Source organism: Lepidochelys kempii, chromosome 6 (genome assembly GCF_965140265.1).
Source record: "Lepidochelys kempii isolate rLepKem1 chromosome 6, rLepKem1.hap2, whole genome shotgun sequence".
Lineage (NCBI taxonomy): Eukaryota > Metazoa > Chordata > Testudines > Cheloniidae > Lepidochelys > Lepidochelys kempii.
This window is the reverse complement of record NC_133261.1, coordinates 87,071,511-87,090,978: the sequence shown is the minus strand read 5'-3', so window position 1 is coordinate 87,090,978 and position 19,468 is coordinate 87,071,511. Positions and strand designations below refer to the sequence as shown.

General features: G+C 39.7%; 1 long non-coding RNA gene across 1 annotated transcript in view; it reads left to right on the top strand.

Moving 5' to 3' along the window:
• Positions 1-14,825, top strand: part of LOC140913155 (uncharacterized) — a 39,592-nt gene extending 24,767 nt beyond the window's left edge. The window contains exons 2-4 of the long non-coding RNA XR_012159486.1: positions 12,615-12,712; positions 13,656-13,689; positions 14,745-14,825. This is a non-coding gene — a long non-coding RNA (uncharacterized lncRNA). The remainder of the gene's footprint in view (positions 1-12,614; positions 12,713-13,655; positions 13,690-14,744) is intronic.
• Positions 14,826-19,468: the final 4,643 nt, after the last annotated feature.

Genomic DNA, 19,468 nt, shown 5'->3' with positions numbered 1-19,468 from the left:
TTGAAATCAAGCACCCCTTTTGCAGATCTATTTTTATTTATCCTTCCATTTAGTTTAAACTGAATTAGCTCATGATCACTCCAACCAAGGTTGTCCTCTACAACCAGTTCTTCTATGATGTCCTCACTATTCACCAGTACCAAATCTAAAATGACATCACTTCTTGTTGGTTCAGCAACTGTTTGGTGAAGAACTCTGTCAGCTATCGCATCCAGGAAAATTAGGGCCCTACTATTATTAGTAGCACTTGTCCTCCAGTCTATATGTGGGAAGTTAAAGTCTCCCATAATCACATAATTCCCAGTAGTATTTATTTCATTAAAAACATTAAAGAGGTCTCTACCCATATCCAAATCAGATCCTGGTGGTCTGTAGCAGTGTTCCCTCTAATTTTTCCCACCCACGTGCAGAATGAATTTTGTTATGTGCACCAATATGGAGGTGATGTGTGACACATCACGTCCATATTGCTGCACATAACAAAATTCATGTGGTGGGGGTGGGGATGAGGGGTTTGGAGTGTGGGAGTGGGTCAGGGCTGGGGCAGAGGGTGGGAGTGGGGGGACGAGGGCTTCAGCTGGGGGTGCTGGCTCTGGGGTAGGCCCGGGTATGAGGGATTTGGGGCGCAGTCTGCCCCGATGCTGTGACGGCGAGAGAGGACTCCCCCCAACTCTCCCTGCAGCAGCACCAGGGCTGGGGAGGAGAGGTTCCTCTCCCTGCCACGGCAGCTCTGGGGCTGGGGCCATGGGATAGTGGCCTCTCCCATGGCTGTGGCAGGTCCGGGGCTGGGTTGGGACTGGGGAAGGGGTGTGTCTCCCCCGGCTGTGGCAGGTCTGGGCCAGGTTGAGTTGGGCCTGGGCACCTCTCCCCTGGCCGCAGCAGGTCCGGGCCAGGCTGGGTTGGGGCCGGGGGAGAGGCGCGTCTCCCCTGGCCGCGGCAGGTCTGTCGTGGGGCTAGGGGAGAGGAATCTTTCCCTGCTGCAGCCCTGAGCGCCTCACAGTGCTTAATCAGCTGCTGCATGGCCATGGAGCTTACAGGGATTTTAGGTCTGTAGCACACCCCAAGCACTGTAGTGGGGAACCTCTAGTAGCTTTTCCTTTCCAAAGTGATTTTGGCCCAAACAGACTCTGTCTTGTCCATCACTTCTAATTTCTTTACAGTCTACTTCATCATTAATATACAATACTACTCCCATTAATATACAATGCTACCACCTTTGACTTTATTTCTGTCTTTCCTGAACAGCACATACCCTTCAATACCTGCACTGCAGTCATGACGACTATTCCACCATGTTTCTTTCATCCCTATAATATCTGGTTTCACTTCCTGCACCAGTAGTACTAGTTCCTCCATTTTTTACCCAGGCTCCTTGTATAGTTAACTGTGATATCATACTCATTGCCACAGCAAACAGATTATGCCAATACTCCTATTTTCATTGAGTGTTTTTAGCAATAAAATAAAAAAAACTATTCCTAGAAAATAAGACGTAGACAAAAAATTAATAATGAAAAGTGTATGCCTACATCGTATTGATTTTAGATTTTCTAGTGAAATTTCATGCCGTTTTCTTTTAGCTATCACAATTGATACATTGTGCCTAATTTTATCATTATTCTTTCTAAGTTTTTGAGCTGAATTCGTTCTGTGATTGGTCATAGAATCCATGTTGCACTAATTCTGATTCCCTAATTGGCTGTGGTTAGAAGTAGGATGGAGTTATTTAAGAGGACTTAAATCATTTGATTTTTTTAATTGATTTTAAATTAGACTGAAGTTTTGTAAAACTAATTTGAAAAATTGTGCCACTGCAATTTTAAAATTTCTAATAAACTAAATTGTGATTTTTCTAAAATAACACTATTAGTATTGTACCTTATTTGAATTTGAGAATTGACTCTCATAATGATATATTGAGAATTGACTCTAATCCTGCAAACATCTAAGGAAATATGTAACTGTACTCATATGAATAGTCCCACTGGATGATTCATGCTCTCAAAGTTAAGCATGTGCCATTAGTGTTTCCAGCATGAGGGGCTAAAATTGTATTTTTATTAACAACTTTTCTCTTAGTAGCATAAAATCTTTGTCACCTCAAAACAAAATTGCTACATTGTTAACAATGAAAAGCTATTTAGACTTTCAGTACATTAACAAAGTTATTGTGAACTTCGTTATACACACAGGCCAACATTTTCAAAAATCAGAGCTTAAAATTAGACTCCTAACCCCATATTTAGGCACTTAACTGTGGGATTTTTTAAAAGCAGCTAAGTCACTTAGGAGTACAAGTCCCATTGACCACTAACTGTAAAAAATCTTATGCAGGAATACAGCAAGATTGAAGCATTTAATCTTTCTTGACTTGTGGAAGTTCAATAGATGGGAAGTGTCGGCTGCAAATACAGCTCAGGCTATTTGCTTTTCAATTTTTTGTTTGAGTTTGTGTGGTTCTCTCAGTAGGAATCATAGTGAGGCCTTGCACTTGTCTTTTGCAGTATGGATGACCATTTAAGTGTGAAACGTAATAGAAAAAAATCTCCTTGTACAGTCTGAAATTTTAGTAACAATTAAGATACTAATTAAAGAAAAAAGTACAACGGAACATCCACTGTAGCAATTTAAGACTATAAAATGGAAAGTGCACAACTAACAACCTGTAATTTAAAAACTCATTATTTAGATTAAAAGCTGATGTAAATAACAAAAACAATTTAACTTTTTAAAATTTGTATCCAAACTAGATAGAAGGGTAAACAGGAGGCTTTCTCTCTAATTGTTTTCTGAGAAGGAGGTTGTCTTTGTGAGATAGTTAAAATAACTCCCCCCGAACCCAAAAAAAAAAAAAAAAGGCAGCAAAAGGGGAGTAGCTCTTTACTTCTCTCTGTTGCATTGGGCAGAAAGCAACTTATTATCTCCTACCTTAAGAAAATGCAGAATTTTAGGGACTGTCTCACTCACCCTCTCCACCAGCCCTCAAAGGCAACTGTGCAGATAGTAGGCGTCCTGATCTTTCCCAGAGAAAGACAACAGGTAGGATTGGAGTGGGACTGTGTGGTGAAAGAGGGGCCACATGAGCTGGTGGGGTCTTCTATAGATTTGGATAAAAGCATTAAGCTTTTGAACCTTTTCCAGACTCCCCAAGCACAAATTTATAATACTGAAATTGGTTTGCACCATGCTTTTACGTGTAGTTTGGCCATGGTGAAACTGGTTTGAGGCATGATTTTACGTGTTTGGCTCTGTTAAAAAAAACATTGAAATTTTACAGAAAATGAAATTGAGGATTCAACATTAATGGGAAATTAATTAGTTATTTTTTTGTGTGCCAAATTTCACCAAAGAATTCTTTGCCAGTGTTGATGAGCCCTATAAAATTTGACATAAAGGAAGAGTAGTTTCTAAGCCAAACATTCTGCAGTCTTTCATGAGGTGTTGGCTAGTGTTTAAGGACCCGTCTACATTCAATTTTTGTATCACTGAACTATATATCTGCATAGAAACAAATTTCTGTACAGGAACAAGCTGTGGTAATATAAAATACCTTTCTTTATACCAGAATGATTTTATTGACACTAGGGGGTTGCACTGATTTAACAATATCCATTTCTAAATTAAATTGATACAAAATGTGTACAGACCAGCCCTAACACATAGTTTAATCTTATCTGTGTTTAAACACAGTTATATTCCAATAGGTGTGTTTAGGTTGTGATGTTAATGTAATGTACATGGTTAGAAACATCTTCCGAAAGGGCTAAAACAACAAATTATATTTACATGACCTTTGGATTTACTGCAGTTGTATTTATTTATTCCAACCTTTTAGCTCCCATCTCAATCTCTGGACAACTTACAATAATTAAAATGGACTTTACCAAATATTTGTTTATAGAAATTTTAAAAAAAGATCTATTAGAATTCTTAAAATCCCATAATCTGCCCTAAGCCAGTCAGTAGATTTTACTCTAGATCAGTGTTGAGGTACATAGGCAGGACAATATGGATAGTTTAGACACTTGTACTTGTGCAAAACTGAAAATTTCAGGCTCTAGGACCATCAGCACCTTTCAACACCATTGAATTCCCTAAGAATTAAATTGAGGGGGAGGAAATCAGTAGATTTTTTTTTTTTAAAGAAAAAGCATCTCTCAAAAGGACTGACTGTGCCAATAGACTGTATTGTCACAAGAAAGTCTTTGCTAATCTCACAAAGCATCTGTTATGAATATTCTTCACCTCCCCCATTCCTGTTTGCTGCCAGAAGCAGCTTATAAATGTTTAGTTGAACACTCTCAGCCAAATTTTGCTTGCAGTTAAAACAGTGTAAATCAGGAATAACTCCATTGATTTTGTTAGAATTACTGCAGATTTACACAAATGTAAATGAGAGCCAAATTGGGTCCAGTTCTGCCCTATGTTGCACCCCTACAGCCCAGATCAGTAGCAGAACTCCACCAGTATCAATGGGAAGTGTGTGCCTGAGATGAGTCTGTCCATAGTTTGCCAAATGAATTATTATAAACAGATTTGAACAACTATTTTTTCACAAAACAAGCAAGTCAGCAGGCTCCATTCTCCTAATGCTTTATTCAGGAAATAAAATCAAGTTAATTATTATGAAACTAACCTCCCACCTCCCATACACACACATAATTGCTTCCAGCTTGCTGATTATTACCCTTTCCTTAACTGATAGAGTGAGGGGGGAAAAAGACATCTACATGCAGGGGACCAGATCCTCATTTTGTGTAAATTGACATAGCTTCATCAGATTCAATAGAACTGTGTTGATTTACACCAGATGAGGCTCTGGCCCACTATAATTTTTACTTTCTTTTTAAAAACAAAACCCTATGTGATTGTGTAACCCAAATTGCAACATAAACCAGCATTTTCAGTTTTATAAGTGAGATATGTGCCCTCTATGTGATTTTAAAATATTTTCACTTAGATGTTTTCCTTACCAAGACCCAGTCTTCAGAACAACTTTTTACTGTATCAGTACCATGACAAATGCAGAAACTATGCCAAAAAGGAAACATCGCACACATGGAGATCTGTATGGGGCAATGAGAAACAGGAAGGCAGTTTTTCCCAAAAACGGGTGAGGTCTGATGGAAAATAAAAGGGACTGACTCATTGAGAGAGATGTTTCTTTCCTATCATTCAGCAGACCAAGTTACACCTCCAAATTAGACAGTATAAGTTAATAATGCCAAAGACATGAATAATTTGCACATCAGTGAATGGCTTCCCTTCCACATCTTAGTTTATTTATGCATATAAAGCATCACAATTCACCTAAAATCACATAATATGTGTAGACATAAAAATAACCAACATATAATACAATAAAACATTTGAAAATCAATTCTCCCTTTATTCATCTGCTGAGAACTAAATTCAGATATTTCCCTTGCTATAGCTGATAATATCGCTAAAGCAAAGTAAGTACTGTTGGGACTCAGAACTGCCTTCAAAGTTAGGTGCTAATCATGACTTCAACTGGAAATAAGGAACCCTGTAGTTAGATGCCAGCAGCTATAAAGGGTTTTTTTGGTTTCATTTTTGCATAATAGACAGAGCCTCATGACTGAAGTCTCTAAATCAGTCACGTTGAGATCAACTCTTCTGATTTGTCCTGAAGTTTTTCCCCAGCATTGTTGTCTATCTACTATCCAGAATGACTGTTTTTTAGTTTGAGGCTTTCGTATTTCTGGATGTAAGACTCAATCTTGCTGCCATTGAAGATAGTGGCAAAACTATCACTGATTTCAATGGGACCAGATTCAGCCCCATAATGTACTTAAAGCCTGATAAAGCCTACACCCACCAAAGCAGTCCACTGTCGGTATGTTCATGATAGCACATCTTAAAAAGTAGATTTCCTTTGGAGGAACCTAGCTTCTCTGTTGGCATATTGCTCATTAGGGGCCACTCTTCCAGCAATCCTCATGCATCTCTTGCTCAAACAAAACTTTCACTGACTTCAGTGGAAGTCTTTTTGAGTAACACCTGAGTAAGGAGTGCTTAATAGGATGTAGTTCAGCAGTCATCATCATGGAAGATCCCAAAGGGATGTAGTTTCCTTGCAGATCAAGTGCACCCAGATCGATCTCTGGCTAGGTTCTGAAGGTGATCTGGCTATACATTCAGTTTATGTCCATCATTGGCAATCTGATCACACCATAAAGTTTTCAGTGCCCACATGATGATAATCACACTTCAGAATTCGTTCATCTTCCTTTCAAATAATAAGTCCATACCAAGAAAGCTGCCAAAACCAAACCAGAGCTGATGAAGGCAGTTGCTAGGTTCAGCTCAAGATATCCTAATTTTTGATCTTTTCCTGCCCCTTGATATGGAGCAACTGATGAAGATGAGAAAAACGAAAAACATCCAATGTTCTTCAGCCTTCCTCAGTGCCCACATTTCACTGCTGTACAACAGAGTTGGTATAACCATGGTTCTCTAGGTCCTTAGCTTTATAGCAAACTTGACATCACAATTTCCCCAGAGAGGCTGCAGAAGGCAACTGCTGCTATATAAGTGTCCACATCTTTCAAGCATCCTCCAACTCTGCCCAAATATTTGTCTATTGCCACCTGCTTGATGTCCCATCTGGACAGGTTGATACTGAGCTGGTCGTAATCTGGAGCTGGAGGCTGCTTGATGGTAATGGCCAAGGACTTTGTTTTATCCAGATTAATAACCAGACCAACATGACCAGACTGGCCATCCACTGCAGCAATTCACCAAACTGAGCCAACAAGACAATGTCATCAGCATAGTCGAGATCTCAAAACAGAATTGTGTTCAACCCAGTGCCACCAAAAGGTACCTCCTCTGGCTTATCCATCAACCAGTCGATGCCAACATTGAACAATGATGGTGACAAAACACAGCTTTCCCAAACTCCTGTGGAGGTAGGAAACACAGTGTATTTACCATTGACTCAAACACAGCTTTCTGTTCCATTATAAAGCTCTTTTGTCATTTATGCTGTCTTCCCAAGGATACAAAGTCACCTTGTCAGACCCCACAAACGTGCTTAATGCATTGAATCAATGGTCTGATGAAGTTTATAAAAAGTGCTGCGCATGAATTATTAAATTCATCCATCTTCTCAAAAAGCTGTCTCCAGGTAAAGAACTGGTCTATAGGGGAATGACCAGGTCTAAAGCCAGACTGAGTGTCCCAGTCTTTGCTCTGAAGTATATTGTTGATTTTTGACATTAACACAGAAGTGAAGGCTTTCTCTGGAACCAACAATAGTGCAAAACCTCTACAATTGCTGCATTCAATCTTATCACCTATTTTGAACGTACACAGAACAACACCCTACTTCCAGTTGTCCGGAATGAGATTGGTGTGTCAGAGCTGGAAGAGCCTATGCAATCATGGTACAGTAATACTATCACCCTACCTTAAGCATCTCAGAAGTGATATTACTTGTGTCTTCCCAGACTTCAGCTTATGGCTTGTGATCTGGATGTCTTCTTGGTTGAAGTTGAAGTTCAGCAGTACAAGTAATAAAAGACAATAATAGAAAATTACAGATTGACAGCAAAACAAAGATCTCATTAGAGCAATAGTCTCAAATATTTTCTCTATCCATCACACTTGCAAGTTCTTCACCCACATACCTGGTATAGAGCATTAATAAGTATTATGGAATTCAAAAACAGCATTTCTGTTGAACTAACCGTAAAATTCCACAGTCTCTTCATCTCACGCATAATTCAATGGAACAGAATTTAACATCTCCAGTTTACCTTTCCCCTCCGCACACACACTGTAACCTCTTGAATGCTGCTTGTATCTGCCTGCAACCCTTATCTATGGAATGCATTGTGATTACAATACAAAAAGTCCTGAATCATCATCACCTAAGCAGGTGACGGAATATTTAAGAAGACACATATGAAGTAACAGTCTCATCCTCTCTACAACTATTCAGGCAGCAAGCAGAATGAAAAAGACTAGTACTACAAAAATGGAAATCCTAAAAGCGACCAACAGTTGAAGACTGGAGCATAGACATTGTGAGCTTGGCCCCTATAGAAAGAATTGTGTACCGTAAAAGAAATACTCAAGAAAAATTCTCAGAGATATGGGATGCTTTTCTGGAAGTATCTGAATTATCTTATTAAATGCATGGGCCCCCCACACCTATCCCTCCTTTCTACCTACTACCTTCCCTCCCCATCGCTATCCCTTTCTCTGAATTTTGCTTACATTATTTACCTTTTAAAATATTTTTTAACTAACTGGATTTTTATAAACAAATTTTGTTTGTAAATTTTGTAATATAAATAATTTATTTAGATTTTAACCATTCATATTATATATAATTAAATGTTTCAAGTATAGCTAAGGTTAGGTAGAAATTGTTTACTATATTATGAGAAGTCTATGTGTAGCTTATTATTTTTTTCCCTCTGTATAGATATTTTTAAAATGTAATAAAAAGTTGAAAATAACTATCATCAGGGAAAAAAAAGAATGGGCTCAGGAGTGAAGGAGTGACATGTCACTAGACTTCCATCCCCAGCAGACAGCTGAGGTAAGTGAGGGGAGCCTGAGACATGTAAGGAAGTGGGAAATCCCAATCTGTGTGGGTGTAAATGAATCATCAGATTAACTGAAACTTCAATAGTGATTATCACAACCTGTCCCAATCCTGCATTCTGGATAGACTCCAGTCAGTTGTGATTGGATCCAACCACTGAATCCCACATGCTTATAAGCCCCACTGATCACTTGTTCCTAGCTCTAATACTCTGAAGCATAGTCCCAGGTGTAGACCTCATGTCTGACAGCCTTCTTTGAGCAGTGGGACCTCAGAGTCTGTTTGCCTATAGTCCAGAGTCAGTGCCTCAGCTCTGCTGAGACCCTCCAGTTGCTTAGACATGTTCACTCCAGCATCCACCTGGCTGTGTTTTCTGTTTACATACAACAGGTACAACATGGCAGTAAAGCAAGTAACACAGGGTGGCAAATGAATCTTTGATACACACACACACACACCTTACTCTTAAAAGCACAAGAGAGAGAGAGATTTCTGGAAAACAAACTCTGAAGTCAATCCCTCTCAATCCAAACATCTTTTTTGAGTTCCTGGGTTTGGTCAGCATCCTTAAGGAAGGCAAAGTTCCTCCTGCCTCCACTTTCTCTAGCTGGGTCTTCTGTCAGGCAATGAAATGGCTCTCTTGCGTAGAGAGCATTTCTCTTTTAAGACAGCCTGACACCTTTTCTTGCTCCTCTGCTTCTCCTGGGGATTTTCTAGAATGGACAGACAAATGGACACGCACACAGCTTCTGGATAGAGTCATTCAAAGTCATTGGCCCTGTTGTCCACTAGGGTATTACCATTCAGTGTTGATGGCCCACAATAGCTCTGTCACAGCTTTTCAGACATAGTCTGTCCATTAGATGTCAAGTTAATGCTACAAAGACACAATAAAGGTTACATTCAAATTGGAGGTTGAACTATGACATGGTGTTCACAAAATCAAAATGGAATGTGTAAATTGATATAGACATATATCCCAATCTGTAATAGTGATGAATTTTGGCTGAGTCTGAAACCCATTCTCACTATTATTTTAAAATGGGTATTTAAAATGCCTGCAGGCTGCATGATAACTATTTAAAAACACCATAATATAGGCTCAAATGAAATGTATACCCCCAAATAAAAATGCCACCATGGATAAACAGCAGAGTAAAAAAGGCATTTAGGGGCAAAAAAACATCCTTTAAGAATTGGAAGTCATATCCTACTGAGCAAAATAGAAAGGAACATAAACTCTGGCTAGCAAAAAGTAAAAGTATAATTAGGCAGGCCAAAAAAGAAATTGAAGAGTAAATAGCAAAAGACATAAAAACTAACAGCTAAATTTTTTTTAAGTACATCATAAGCAGGAAGCATGCCAAACAGTCGGTGGGACTACTGAATGAACCAAATGCTAAAGGAGCACTCAAAGAAGACAACTTGTAGAAGCAAAATTAATTCTTTTAATCAGTCTTCACTGTAGAGGTTGTGAGAGAGATTCCGACATCTGAGCCATTCTTTTTACATGACAAATCTGAGGAATTGACCTCAGTTAGTAGAGAAGATTTTGAAACAAATTGATAAATTAAACAGTAAAATAAGTCATCAGGACCAGATCGTATTCACCCAAGAGTTTAGAAGGAACTTAGATATGAAATTGCAGAACTACTAACTGGGGTATGTAATTTATCTCTTAAATCAGCCTCTGTATCAGATGACTGGCAGATAGCTAATGTGATGCTGATTTTTTAAAAAGGCTCCTGAGGCAATCCTGGCAATTCCAGGTTGGTAAGCCTAATTTCAGTACCAGGCAAATTGGATGAAACTATAATAAAGAACAGAATGATCACACACACACATGAACACGATATGTTGGGGAAGAATCAACATGGCTTTTGTAAAGGGAAATCATCCTTACCATCTATTAGAATTCTTTGAGGAAGTCAACAAGTACTTGGACAAAGGTGATCCAGTTGATATAGTGAACATGGACTTTCAGAAAGCCTTCAACAAGGTTCCACACCAAAAGCTCTTAAGTAAAGTAATAATCATGGGAAAAGAGGGAAGGTCCTCTCACGGATCAATAACTTGTTAAAAGACAGGAAACAAAAGGATAGGAATACATGGTCAGTTTTCACAATGGAGAGAGGTAAATAGTGGGGTCCTGCAGGGATCTGTACTGGTATCTGTACTGTTCAACATATTCATAAGTGACCTGGAAAAGAGGGTGAATAGTGAGGTGGCCAAATTTGCAGATGATACAAAATTACTCAAGATAGTTAAGTTCAAAGGTGACCGCAAAGAGTTACAAAGGGATCTCACAAAAACGGGGTGACTGGACAACAAAATGGCAGAAGAAATTCAATGTTGATAAATGCAAAGTAATGTACATTGGAAAACAGAATCCCAACTATAAGTACAAAATGATGGGGTCTAAATTAACTATTACCACTCAAAAAAGAGATCTTAGAGACATTGTGGATAGTTCTCTGAAAACATGTGCTCAGTGTGCAATAGCAGTCACAAAGCTAACAATGAGGAACGGAATATATACTAAAATAAAAAAAAATCATAATCCCACTATATAAATCCATGGTACTCCCATACCTTGAAGAGTTCATACAGTTCTGGTTGCACCATCTCAAAAAAGACATTGGAATTGGAAAAGGTAGAGAAGGGCAACAAAAATGATTAAGGCTATGGAACAGCTTCCATATGAGGAGAGATTAAAAAGACTGGGGATGTTCATCTTAGAAAAGAGATGCCGGGGGAGGGGGGGGGAGATAGGAGACAGCTCTATAAAGCCATGAATGATGTGGAGAAAGTGAATAGGGAGGTTTTATTTACTCCTTCACATAACACAAGAACCAGGGGGCACTCAATGAAATTAATAGGCAGCAGGTTTAAAACTAACATAAGGAAGTACTTCACACAACAGTCAATCTGTGGAACTCGTTGCCAGTGGATGTTATGAAGGTCAAAAGTATAACTTGGTTCAAAAAAGGATTAGATAAATTCATGGAGGATACGTCCATCAATGGCTATTAGCAAAGAGGATCAGGGATGCAACCCCATGCTTTGGGTGTATGTAAACCTCTGACTGCCAAAAGCTGGGACTGGGCAATAGGGGATGGATCACTTGATAATTGACCCATTCTGTTCATTCCCCCTGAAGCATCTGGCACTGGCCACTGATGGAAGACAGGATATTGGACTAGATGGATCATTGGTCTGACCCATATGGCCATTCTTATGTTCTTATAACTATTTGAATATGAACAATAAACCCTTTTTTGTTGTGACAGAGTTCTCAAGGGCATCTGCTATTACAAGACATGCTCAATAACATTCTCACTCATTCACTCACATAAATATAGCATATACCCCCGAAACCTTTTCTATCTACTTGTTATAACAGATGTCGAAATAGTTTGCATTGCTGAAAACTTTTGATGTACTGTACTGTATTCTTTAAGTAAACTAGATAAGATAGGCCAAAACATAATTAAGTCAGTTTTCTGATTTATATTTAACTACATTATTATTATTTATTATTATTATTATTATTATTATTGGAATTGACTTTCCTAATGACCCCAAAATTTTGGAACTAGGAAATTGTAACAAACTGGAAGGTGTAAACAAACCACAAGTTTAAAAGGTAGTATTAATAGCAAAAAGAATTACCACTTATACAGAAATCAGTTCTAAAGCTAAGCATCTATTGAATGAGGTTTTGGGAAATAAGGTGAATTTAACATTGTGCAGAGGGCCAGCAAAATGCAATATACAACTTAAGTTCCTCAAAATAGGGAGTAAGTGGAATTTAAGTGGTGCAGAGCCCCTGTGCTTGTGCTCTGCACAGGGATGGAGTTCACCTATAGTGGTAAAGAGATATAGCAAATTTGTGGGAAATGATAAACTTAATACCTTTGAGGAGATGCCTATGTCATTTTTTTGTAATATGGCCATCACATTCACATTTTCAGCCTTCTCACCACCTGAACTTTCAAAATGTTCTGCTGACCAGAATCCTTTCTTGCTACAGGGCTTCATCCACCCACAGGGACAGGGAAAGTGGTAAGTCGTACCATTTGTGCCAGGGGAACAACTTTAAACTCTAGCTGAAATCAACACGTCTCCCAGGTGACCTCGCCGTGCCCCCTTCCCAGCTAGCCGTATGAGTATCGTGGGGTTAACCTTAAACTTAATTTTGTTAAGTGAATGCTATGCTTTTGTGCTGCTTCGTCTTATATTAGCGAGAATCTTACTATTTAACTTAATAAATAGATTCTGGTTATTCATTTTACGTACGTTTTTGTACTGTTCATATGCTCCTTCCTCTTACTGGCAACTTGCCAGATGAATTTAGTTTATTAGGATGCAGAAGAGGGAAATGTTCTATCTTTTCCTTACAACTGGCATTAATATCTCTTAAACACATATTGCATGTTCCTCCAACCACGTATCTTGATAACAGAAGGGGAAAATGATGTTGTCCCTCTAGCCAGAGTGGGTAGCCAATATTCAGGGCCTTGCAGGATTACTTTTGTTAGGAGGAAAAATGGATGATACCAGTCATATATATGCTTTGGTGTAATACTGTTTGTTTACAAAAATGTACACAAAGTTCTGTTTCCCTGAACACAGTAGAAACAAATAGCAGCAGGCCATTTACTTGCTCACAATTTCTACGTCTGCCCCTCCAATCAGTTCTGTACCTAAGAAGCTGTCTGTTTCCCTTGTCATTCAGGGACTGCACACACACAACTGCAAACAATCAATCCCTTAACCCTTGTATTTGCAACCAGTCCCTGGGAAAACCCTCTTAATCTCCGGAGAATAATTCTTGCTTAGGCTTTGGCATGTGGCCCAGTGCTTTAGGCAGTAGCCTCCTATTGTTTCCAGCTATCATTGCATAAAGGGTTATATTTTCCTTGGTTCGTCCATTGAGCCTGAAGGAAGGGTGATTAACACACCCCTTGGCTTTAACTATGACTGTGATTGTTTATAGATCAAAGATCATTTTGATGGCAGCCATTAACAACTTCTAGCATAACAATAATTTTTTCTCCTTGTTTCTTTTCAGAACTCCACCAGTTCCCATTATATTCACATTTAAGGTAAGTTTGGGAGCATCTTGGTATAAAACAAGCTATAAGACTGTCTCTGCTCATGAGGGATCAAGGAAAATCACACATGGTTGAATTATACCTTATTCATTGACATAAAAATCTAACAGCTGATGTACTTCTAAACACAAACAATTTAAAGATTTTTAGAATAGCACGTGGAAGAAAACAGGCGTATAATTTAACTAGGATATTTTAAAAAAATGTACGCTAGCCACTCATGGTCCAAGAGGTGTTCCAAGAGCCAGGGATCACAAGAGCATAGGGACACCCTGTCACATCCCCTTTTCCCTGGACATGGCCCTTGAGCCAATATCCAAGGGTGGAGTGACGTAGGAACTGCTGTGGTGGCTCTAAACCCCCAGAGATACCCAATGGAGGTGGGAATCCTTAAAGGACCAGCCAATTAAGTGTCTTTGGAGTTGCTTTGTCAGCTGGAGCAGGGGTGAGGATATGGCTGAAAACATTTTATCTGTTTCTGAGTTGTACAAACATAGCTTGCCCTCAAGACTTGATTCTTCTGTGCAATGATAAAGTTCAGGTGGTATCATTTTTAATAGCATCTATAATAGGAACTATGCAAACATCTCCCATTGTATCTTAGTTGCCCTCCTGAAATGCCATATCATGGTTTGTAGGTCTTGAAAATTGGACTTTGACACTTTGGGGTGAGACCATACCCCTGGTTCTGTCTTTTGACACTTAGGTACCATTTGGACATATCCAAAGCCAGCCTGTCTTCTTAAACATTTTGCCCAGAATGTGTTTTTAAATATATGATTGAGTTGTCCGTTTACAAGATACTAATCCAGTCATCCCATTGATTTTGGCCTATTATGGTTTTAGGTGGGGAAATAAAGATCTTTTATAATAAACCATGGAGTAGTTTTAACATTACATTTGAGTGCATAGGGGTAGCATTTGCCCCTACTGGATTTTATACCAAATGACTATTTCATCCATACTGCTCATTGTACTCTTGTTTTGTCTAAAAGCTAAAACACATTAATGAGTGTTTCTTCTCTTTCTTCTATTGTTTGCAACAGCTTTGGAATGTGTATGTTTAAGAGAAAATACTTACGACATGAAATGGAGGTTCCTGCTTTGCTGCTGACTTCCACTGTCTAAAGGGAATTAATAGTACTATATTTCACATTAAAGAAAATACTGAATAAATCTGATAGTGCTGGATATCTGGTATTGGCAGCGCTGTAGAAAGAGTGAGTGTTACACCATGTATCCTAGAGGCTTCAAAACCAGACCTCCTTTTTGTGAGACAAGTGCACAATAATACCACTAATTAGACACACAATAGTCAGGGTTCTAGCCCACGCAAATCACTCCATCAGACAGAAGGAATCAATTCCCAATTAATGTTAAGCACCGGTCTACACAGAAAACTTGCACTGGTTTAACTTAAATTATTTTTAAAATTGATTTAGTTAAGCATAATATCCTGTGTGGACACACATATCAGTTTACAACTGACATTGATTTGGCTTAATTCATAACTAAATTGATATAAGGCTGTTATAAACTGGTTTAATTATGACCACACAAGCACCAGTATAACTAAATTGCACCAGTATAACTAAATTGATTATTTTAAGACCAATTTTAATTAAACTGGTGCAAGTTCTGTGTGTAGACAAGGGCTAACAATAGGAATAAAGAGGGGTGGGTAGGATATATAGAGAAAAAGAGGACAAGGAGGTGCCAACTCCTCCATTCCCTCACAAAATGGATAAGCATGATTAATTAATGAGACCTGAATCATTTCCTAAATATTTAAAGACAGGTTTCAGAGTAACAGCCGTGTTAGTCTGTATTCGCAAAAAGAAAAGGAGTACTTGTGGCACCTTAGAGACTAACCAATTTATTTGAGCATGAGCTTTCGTGAGCTACAGCTCACTTCATCGGATGCATACCGTGGAAACTGCAGCAGACATTATATACACACAGAGATCATGAAGCAATACCTCCTCCCACCCCACTGCCCTGCTGGTAATAGCTTATCTAAAGTGATCATCAAGTGATGATCTATGATGAGCTATTGCCAGCAGGAGAGTGAGTTTGTGTGTGTGTGTGTGTCCCCGGGAAAAATGGGTGGGGGGTGAGAAAGCCTGGATTTGTGCTGGAAATGGCTCACCTTGATTACCATGCACATTGTAGGGAGAGTGGTCACTTTGGATAAGCTATTACCAGCAGGAGAGTGAGTTTGTGTGTGTGGTTTTTGGAGGGGAGTGAGGGGGTGAGAGAACCTGGATTTGTGCAGGAAATGGCCCACCTTGATTATCATACACATTGTGAAGAGAGTTGTCACTTTGGATGGGCTATTACCAGCAGGAGAGTGAGTTTGTGTGTGGGGGGGGGCGGAGGGTGAGAAAACCTGGATTCGTGCTGGAAATGACCCAACTTGATGATCACTTTAGATAAGCTATTACCAGCAGGACAGTGGGGTGGGAGGAGGTATTGTTTCATGATCTCTGTGTGTATATAATGTCTGCTGCAGTTTCCACGGTATGTATCCGATGAAGTGAGCTGTAGCTCACGAAAGCTCATGCTCAAATAAATTGGTTAGTCTCTAAGGTGCCACAAGTACTCCTTTTCTTTTTGTAAATATTTAAAGTGATAGATTCAGTAAATAAAGGCAACTAGGGAGGCAGGCTGGTGGAGCATCTCTGGATGAGAGTTCCATAACCAACGACCTTCAAACAAATCTTGATTGAACTTGGGAACTGAGGCCAGGTCTACACTACAGACCTATATCAGTATAACTACATTGCTCAGCGGTGTGAAAAATCCACACTCATGAGCAACATAGTTATATCGACCTAACCCCCAGTGTAGACAGCACTATGTCAGTGGGAGAGCTTCGACACAGCTACCGCCTCTCGGGCAGGTGGATTAATTATACCAATGGGAGAATCTCTCCCATTGGTGTAGCAGCGTCTTCACTAGAGCTGCACCGCAGTAGTGCTGAACATGAAGACAAGCCCTAAGGCTGAGATCCACAAAGGGACTTAATCCACAAAAACCCATGCTCAGCTGCTCAACTTAGCTTCACAGGGCCTTGCTTGCTACCCCATAATGCTGGCCCTGGGTTTTATATGCAGAAAACCCAGTTGTTGTGGCACTGGTGGGCCATGGAGATTTTTTAACATGTTGGGGGAGGGAAAGGAAAAGGTTGAGAACCCCTAGTTTATTCTACATATGAGCAGTGCTGACCGGAGCTGCCAGTATCCCTTTTCGACCGGGCATTCCGGTCGAAAACTGGATGCCTGGGAACCCTATTTAGGAAGGCAGCAAACCGGTCAAAGAGTTTGAGAAACACTGATCTAGTCCAACAGGTATTTCCTGTATTTATTTGTGCTACCACTAGAGGGCATTCAAAACATTAAGGCCTAAATTTTCAAAAGAGGGCTTTAGTTTTTGGGTGTCCATCTTAAGTGATAGAGGAGGGCATGATTTTAAGGGGCACTGAACAGGAACAACTCCAGCTGACATAAATGGGAGCTGCATGTGTTTGGCACCTCTAAAAATCAGGCTGAAGGCGAGCATTTTCAAAGGAGATGATTTGGAGGAACCTCAGTTTTTGGATGCCTAATCTGAGACTTCTAAAGGGGCCTGATTTTCAGAGGATAATGCTCTGCACTTTCTGAAAATCAGTCCCCTTTAAGGTATCTCCACTTGAATACCCAAAAATGGAGGCACCCACAATCCTTAGTCACTTCTAAAAATGTTGGCCCAAGTTTTAAAGTTGGACATGCAAAAAATAGTGGTCACTCTTCAAAATGTAAAAACAACTAGGAGTCTTTGTGGCACCTTAGAGACTAACAAATTTCTTTGGGCATAAGCTTTCGTGGGCTAAAACCCACTTCATCAGATGTATGGAGTGAAAAATACAGTAAGCAATATAAATATTACAGCACATGAAAAGATGGGAGTTGCCTTACCAAGTGGGGGGGCAGTGCTAATGAGGCCAATTCAATGAAGGTGGAAGTGGCCTATTCTCAACAGTTGACAAGAAGGGGTGAATATCAAGAGAGGGAAAATTACTTTTGTAGTGCTAACGAGGCCAATGCAATCAACAGTTGAAACAACAGTTTCCAACAGTTGAAAAGAAGGTGTGAGTATCTGCAGAAGGAAAATTACTTTTTGTAGTGACCCATCCACTCCCAGTCTTTATTCAGGCCTAATTTGATCCAGTTTGCAAATTAATTCCAGTTCTGCAGTTTCTCATTAAAATCTGTTTTTGAAGTTTTTTTGTTGAAGAATTGCCACTTTGAAGTCTGTTATAGAGTGTCCAGGGAGATTGAAGTGCTCTTGTACTAGTTTTTGAATGTTACAATTCATGATGTCTAATTTGTGTCCGTTTAATCTTTTGCGTAGAGACTGTCCGGTTTGGCCAATGTACTTGAAAATGTGGCCTTGCCTGCCCATATTACTAAATGACACATTATTAACAAACTCAATAGGAAACATACTGTTAAAATTTGGACTATTAAAAGTACTGGTAGCATATTTCAAGTAATCAAAGCACTTTACAAAGGAATGGTTTTAGCCCCATTTTAGAGGCAAGGAAACTGGGACACAGAGAGCTTAAGGGCTTGATTTTTCAGAGTTGTCGAGCACCTGTATCTCCTGTTGACTTCAACAGGGCAGAAGATTCTGTAACCATTATCTCTTTTGTGATTTACCCAGAGCTGCACAGTGAGCCAGTGGCAAAACTCAGGTCTCCTGATTCCCAGTACTTAGCCACCCCGTGCCCCACACACATTGTTCTGTCTCGGAGGAATTGCGCCCCATAGAAAAAGACTGTAGTGCCTGCTTTCAGATCTAAGAAAATGCACAGAAATTCCAGGGATACACACCGGTCCAGCACCATTTGTGTAGAGGCCCTGTGCCTCCATACAGCTCCTAGCAACTCCCCTTAATTCCTTAGCAGTGCCATTCCCTTGGAGCCATCCTATTAGGAACTCCAGCTGATCCTGGCTTGCGAATCTCAAGCTGTAATATCTTCCCTGGGGGATCTGGATGAGAGCCCCACTCAGTTTCTACTTGTTTCCCTCACACAGACTCCAAACCACATGGAGATAGCTTTGTGGAGTCCAAAGAGGGAGTGGGTGGAGATATAGTGTCATGGAGGTGTCTGGCATCCTTTCTGTGCAGAAATGGGGAGATCTGTGCATGGAAGATCCCATCAGTACACAGATCAGGCTCCACAACAGGATTTCCCAAAATATCTTAGAGTGGTTCTGGATCATAATATCACATACTGCCAACATCTGACAAAGACCACTGCCAAGATAAAAGCTAGGAACAATATAAGCCACAAACTAGCCTTGGGCAGCAGATGTTCATGCCTTGCGGATAGCCACCTTGGCCCTTCTCTTCTGAGCAGCTGAATATTGCACATTAGAATGGGCAGGTAGCGTATATATGAAATGTGTCAATGTTCAACATTGTAACAACCTTTATGTACTTGAAAACTGTTATCATGTCCCCACTCAGTCTTCTCTTCTCCTCTCCAGATTAAACAAACCCAATTTTTTAATCTTCCCTTATAGGTCATGTTTTCTAAACCTTTAATAATTTTTGTTTATCCACATCTTTCCTGTAATGTGGCATCCAGAACTGGACACAATACTCCAGTTGAGGCCTAATCAGCGTGGAGTAGAGCAGAAGAATTACTTCTTTTGTCTTGCTTACAACACTCCTGCTAATACATCCCAGAATGATGTTTGCTTTTTTTCCAACAGTGTTACAC